At 50.7% G+C, this 6,578-nt stretch overlaps 1 protein-coding gene across 1 annotated transcript in view; it reads left to right on the forward strand.

Annotated features, from left to right (window-relative positions):
- The first annotated feature begins 1,552 nt into the window (after positions 1-1,552).
- Positions 1,553-6,578, forward strand: part of PNISR (PNN interacting serine and arginine rich protein) — a 118,335-nt gene continuing 113,309 nt past the window's right edge. The window contains exon 1 of the mRNA XM_080584049.1: positions 1,553-1,564. The gene's annotated coding sequence lies outside the window, so the exon portion shown is untranslated. The remainder of the gene's footprint in view (positions 1,565-6,578) is intronic.

Here is a 6,578-nt window from a genome sequence, read left to right on the forward strand (position 1 = left end):
CTCTCATCTCCTCTCCTCTCCTCTCCTCTCCTCTCCTCTCCTCTCCTCTCCTCTCTCTAATTACCTTCCTTCCCTTCCTTCCTTCCTTCCTTCCTTCCTTCCTTCCTTCCTTCCTTCCTTCCTTCTTCCTTCCTTCCTTCCTTCCTTCCTTCCTTCCTTCCTCCTCTCCTTCCTTCCCTTCCTTTCTTTCTTCCCCTCTTTCTTTTGCAATTTCTTTCTCCCTTCCCTTCCCTTCCCTTCCTTCCCTTCCCTTCCCTTCCCTTCCCTTCCCTTCCTTCCTTCCTTCCTTCCCTTCCTTCCCTTCCCTTCCTTCTTCCTTCCCTTCCTTCCCTTCCCTTCCCTTCCTTCCTTCCCTTCCCTTCCCTTCCCTTCCTTCCTTCCCTTCCCCTCCCTTCCCTCCCTTCCTCCCTTCCCCCCTTCCCTTCCCTTCCCTTCCCTTCCCTTCCCTTCCCTTCTTCCTTCCCTTCCCTTCCCTTCCCTTCCCTTCCTTCCCTTCCCTTCCTCCTTCCCTTCCCTTCCCTTCCTTCCTCCTTCCCTTCCCTTCCTTCCCTTCCCTTCCCTTCCCTTCCCTTCCCTTCCCTTCCCTTCCCTTCCTTCCCTTCCCTTCCCTTCCCTTCCCTTCCCTTCCCTTCCCTCCTTCCCTTCCCTTCCTTCCCTTCCCTTCCTTCCCTTCCCTTCCCTTCCCTTCCCTTCCCTTCCCTTCCCTTCCCTTCCCTCCCTTCCCTTCCCTTCCTTCCCTTCCCTTCCCTTCCCCTCCCTTCCCTTCCCCTCCCCTCCCCTCCCCAGGGACACCCCATCCCCACATCCCACCCAGGACCCCGATGCTCTGGGAAGGGGCCGCCGACGGCCGCGGCCGGGGCTGGCGGCTCCCGGCCAGCTGTGCGGTGCAGACGAGATGCGGGTGGGATATTTAAAGCAGCCTGTGAATGGTGATTCAGGTTCTATGGAACCCCGGCAGATGACAGGATCTCAGTTTGGTATTCTTATTGTCAATCGCGAGCGGCGGCCGAGAATCGGATTCAAACACGTTTTGTGCTAGTTAAAAATTCCAGTGTAGGGGCTGAGATTTTTTTTTCCCTTTTAGCCCAGCTTCAATTGGAGGCGAAACTGGCCGCATAAAGTATTCAAAGTCTGTCTAAAGTTGCCTTTTAACCGGATTCTCCCCCCGCAGCCCCCGCCGTATCTCTTGGTTCTTTCGGTTGACATGGTGCAAATAAAAGTCAGTAAAACTTGTTGCTGAATTGCAATGTTTCGGTGTACCTTATAAATTCATACCTTTTCTCCCTCGATCGCCTCAGAATGAGCCCCTGCCTCAATTCGATTTTCCTTGCTGCTGGGCACATTTAGGGGAGAGTCTATTTGTGAAGTTCATTTCTAGGCAAATGTATTCAAGAGCTGATTGGGATGAATAGGACCGTGTGTCAGCCGCCCCTAATTGGGATTAAAGCACTTCGGACCATATGCAGAGAGTGACAGAAATTCTCAGGTTTCATTGTGCTCAGACTTCCACCCGCCTGGACGCTCCTCCGGAGGAGCGAGGCGCGGCGACACCGCGGGGGACAGCCGGAGGAGACCGAGGGGCCGGGCTGGTGGCTCCCGGGGGGCTGCGGCACCGGCTCCCGGCCTCCCGGGGGGGGGGCTGCAGGGGGTCCCTGAGGGGCTGGGGGGCTGATCTTGTCCCCAAAAGAACCGGGGAGCCGGCAGGGGTAGGGGCAGGGGGAGGGATGCTCGCTGCGGGGTGCCCGGGCACCTCCGGGGAGGGGATGGGAATGCCGGTGGCTCCACCTGCCCGGATCCCCCCCCACCTAAATCCTGGGCTCGGTTTTTTGGGGGGGAGACGGGGAAATGCATCGCTGGCACGGGAGGGAGAGGGCTGGGGAAAGGGTGGGTGCTGAAAGCAAGAGGTCCTCTGTGCGGTGGTGGCACCAGAGAGCGAGGCAGAGCTGGCTGGTAACGATGTAAATGGGGAAAGGGAGAGGCTCTGCCGGGGAGGAGGAGAAAGGGCTGCAAGGGAGCCGACTCCTTAATGAGCGCCTGTAATGCTCTAAAGGGCTTCGTCATTTTCTGCTTTTCAAGCCACGACTATCAGCATGGGGAAAAGAAAAATAAATAGAACTTTAGCAAAAAAATCCAGCCTTCAGAAACTGTTCTTTACACTCTGGTAAACATCCCCTCGTGGTGAAATTGTTGGTGGAAGGCAGGGGAAGAGACCGCATCTTCTTCTAGTATAAGCAGCTCTCTAATTAATGAATCTGACAAACTGAAAGGTCTGCCCCTGGTGCCTGTTTCAAACGACTTGATTTCTTTTTTTCCTTTTTTTCCTTCCTTCCTTCCTTTATTTTTTTTATTTTTTAACCCAGTAAATATATTCGAAAGTATATACAGAATAACAGAGGTTAAACCCAGGCTGCCTAGGACTTATTTTAAAGTACATCACGAAGTCCACCCCTTCCTTTTGACACTGTATGTTCCGATGCTGAAATGTGCATCAGTTCCCACAGCTTCGTAGTTATGAAACCGAAGAAACTTGTAGGTGTCATCGGTCGGAAACCATTTTTTCGTTGCAGTCTGCGGATTTAACGCCTTTTTTTCCCCCCTATTCATTGTTTGTGCTATTAGAATGAAATCTAAATAAAAGTATTCAGATTTTTTTGCCTGATCGCCCGTGGACCACTGCCCTCAGCTTCCCCAGTGTCAGCGTCTTGAAGCCTAAATATTCGAATGCGCGTTTAGAAGAAGACGACGGATTAACCTCAAACTTTCTCTCTCACACGGAAAAATACGCGCACACACATGTAGAAGGATTCTCTCTTCCAAAACTAGCAGGAAAAATATTATTTTTCTCTGACTATTCCTTTCACGGCTTTTCTCATTTTTTTTATTTTTTATTTTCGGGTAGTTGTGTGTTTTTAGTAAACTGAGCTCTTTAAATTATTGGCACAATGAACCCTGCTTAAAACCGGGTTTGAATTAAGCGGCTCTCAGAGTATCCGCATCCCAATAGCGCCGAGTCACCTGTTTCACAGTCGCGGTGCCTGCCGCATGGGTACCTCTGCCCCACCACGGCGATTTGTCACTACTAAACCCGTGCTTAACCCCGTGTCCCGAGGTATTAGAAGCCAAAATCGGGTGTGCGCACTCATAAGAGGCTTTCCCCCAGCCCGTGTCAGCCTGAGCAGCTCTCGGACGTGCGCAGGATCCGGCCCTCCCTTCCCAGCAGGGCCCCATTCTCCGGGGGATGGAGGAGCCGGTTTGGGGACGAGCCTCGAAATCCCCCTTCCCCGGGGGCTTTCACTCCGGGAACCCGTCGTTTCCAGCAGGGAACGTGAGCCCGGGGGCAGCGAAGGGCCGGCCGGTGGCCAGCCGGGGCTCCGGTGCAAGGAGAGCCCCGCACCCCGAACAGCAAAGGGGCGGCAGGCTGATGGGTGCTCCCCGTGCTCCCTCTGCGTGTGCTGAGCTGGGAGGAGGTGGGGTTAAACGCCGAAACCTTCGTGACCCAGAAATGAAAACCCTCTGAAACACCAGGCTGCTCTTTGGGGATGCTGCTTTGATTTGTTTTATTAAATGACTTTAAGTGCAGGTCGGAAGGAGGTGGCTGAAATAGCAACGCGATCTAGGAGTTGTCGCGATAAAGCTGATAGTTTTAATCACACCTCCGTCTCTTGTTATTTATCCTCGTATCATAAACTGATCTCTTTTCCTCACCTAATGAGTTTATCCTGGATGTTTATCCACACAAAATATTAAGTAGTTGCCTTTGCAAGGTTCCTGTGTGTATGTGTTGGGAGTGAGAGCACTTCAAATAAAAAAATCTCCAATACAAATCATTTCCCCCTAAAACATTGATCAAAAAAACCAGGACCCTTATGTTCAGATATTACTGAACAGCTGTATTTTTAATATATATATAAACATTATTTGTGGATACTTACTACCGGTTTGACATGGGGTCAGATCCAGAGTCACCACTGCTCAAGTCCACCTCCCTCACTGGAAAACATAGCCTAAAAGACCACTGCTATTGGAAAAAATATCAGACAACTGTCACGTTACCTAACTTGGTGAAATCATAACAAAGGCTTCCATTAGAAGTGACATAACATAAGCTGGAAGGGGTTTTCAATTCGACTTACACTTCTTTTGCAGTTCCCCTCTCCTTCTCTGAAATGTCTCACATTCTCGGCATGTTCTGTGGAAGCTTGATTAAAGTCAGGAAATCTGGTTTCGTACCACTCATTCATTTCCTGAGGGGATATTAAACAGAAGAGGGCAAGCACGAATGCATATTGTCAGATCTGCGAGAAGATACATACTGTTTTCAGCTATTAGATGAATATGTAAACATGCAGAAAAACACGAGAGTATTGGTGACTATTTTTTGTGTACAACTAAGGGAAAGGGATAAAGGAAATGTTGTATGTGTTACTGTGGAGGACCTATGAACAGAAACAGAATGTGCTTCATCCTTCACTCATTTTTATGCTATTTATAACATCTGGATAGGAAGAAGCACTTATTTTGTAAAAAAAGAGTCTATCCGACTATCCTGTGTATATTTATATCTAGTGATGGACTAGTTAGTATATTCAATATGTTTGTGATGGGTTTTATTAGGGGGGCAGAGAGGGAAGAGATCAGCAAGAGCTGACAGATAATTTCATCTCACAGATACGATGAAGTATAATTTTACCTGCAGGTTCTTGGCTGCGATTTTTTTCAACCTACATCTGACTGTCCCTCAGAGCAGCAGCCAGGTCCAAGGCTGAGCAGGAGACATCAGCACACACAGCAGCACTGCACATCTGTTTCATGAAATCTTCGTTTTCCTGCTTTGACAGAAACACACGGAGAGGACATGGTAAATAATGTGATGCTCTGCACAGCTCCTGGACGAGAAAGGCTGCAAAGCAATGTCAAGGGAAAAAAGCACTGCCCTGCCTGCCCCTCGTGATGCCCCTGCCCAAGAATGCACCTCCCGGCTGGGCCTCCAGGGAGACGAAGCCGCAGCAGCATCCGCGTCCTTCAAGAAACACAGAGAGTCTCTGTACACGTCTGTCAATCGCCCCCACACCATGTAATATGGCCCCACGGCTCCGCAGCAGCCACAGGACTCCTGGCTGGCAGCGGGCATCCCCAGCACGCCCCAGTCGAGAGAAGCCCTCACCCCTTTGGGGGCAGGACCCCCCTAAGCACTGGGAGCCCTCTGGATGCCGCACTGCAGGGAGGCTCTCCAGCACGGCAGGGTGTCTCTTTGTAGGGCAGCAGGAGGGCAGCTGAGGGGGGGAATGGGTGTCCCAGAGGGTCTTTGCTGCTCTCTGGTTTTGTGGGGCAGGATCCTCTATAGCTCTGTGCTGGCGTGCTGTGAAATGGGGTCAGGCAATGCAAGGCTTGTCCTCCTGAGAAAAGGAAAGTCTGGGAGAAGGGCTGGCAAGACCCTGCAGTGCCAAGTACTCCTGTTCCTGCAGTGTTATATAGCCCCTCTAGAGCCAGGTGCAGGGCAGGCTGAGCTGTCCCCTATGCCCTGGGTGCAGTGTAGCAGCAATACTTATCATAGCTACGGTAAGTCTCTCGCCCAGTCCCTACTATTTATTTCCTGCAACACTGCAGCATGCAGGAGCATAAATCACCAGCATGAGGTAGCAAAACACAGGTATCGAAGCAGAGCGAGTAAAAGGCAGCCAGGCAGGTAGAGAAGGATGGTGAAACAGAGATCCTTGCTTGACGTGATAAGCAGTAGCATGAGATCCACTGCAACTCTGGTTCTCTACTCTGCTGAGCGAAGCAATGACACTCTTTTGTGCAGTGGCTTATCTCTCTGTGCTGTCTCCTGGGTGCTGCGCTAGCTGGGTGTGATGCAGCTCGGGGAGGCAGTGGGGGCTGCGATCAAAAGGTACATACTGGCAATCTGGTTCCCCTCATTGTAGCTGTGACACTGAAACAGTGGAATAAGGACTTTCTCCTTTGCATTTGCATATGCTCAGCAGGTTCTGCAATGTCTGAATGGCTTTTCTGAGAAAGGTATCAGGTGAGAGAGCCTCCACAGAAATCCCACAGAACTCAACCTTCAGCCTTCACCATGTCTCTGCAAGGAGAAGTAAGGGAAATAGTCAGGTTACACAAATTCTTATTTCCTCACCCCTCACCTCACATTCCTACATATTAATAACCTCTCAAACCTAGACTCTCTCTAACAAGTCAAGAAGTGTGTCTCCGTCCCACAGTGAAGCCCAGAATTTGGAAACACCACTGTCTCCATCTTCTCTCATGCATCTTCCTTCTTCACGTCATAGCTCTTTATACAACTCCAGCATCTTAGCTATACCATCAGTAGCAGCAGATCACTGCACAGTGCTGTGGGACTGAACCTGAAATGCTTTTCAGGGGTACTTGGTCGGTCTGAGGACAACCAGTGGGTGCTTCTCACAGTTCCTGCTACCCAGAAGTTCTTGGTTTACTGCTCCCAGTACCCAGCCCCTGACAGGTCCAATGCAATGCCCAAACAAAGGACCCCTTGCATGCTGCTGGGGCAGAAAGGGACATTCATGGAGCATCTCTATCATGACAATAAAGACAGCATT

This window comes from Anser brachyrhynchus, assembly GCF_964034855.1.
Source record: "Anser brachyrhynchus genome assembly, chromosome: 3".
In the NCBI taxonomy this organism is placed as follows: Eukaryota; Metazoa; Chordata; class Aves; order Anseriformes; family Anatidae; genus Anser; species Anser brachyrhynchus.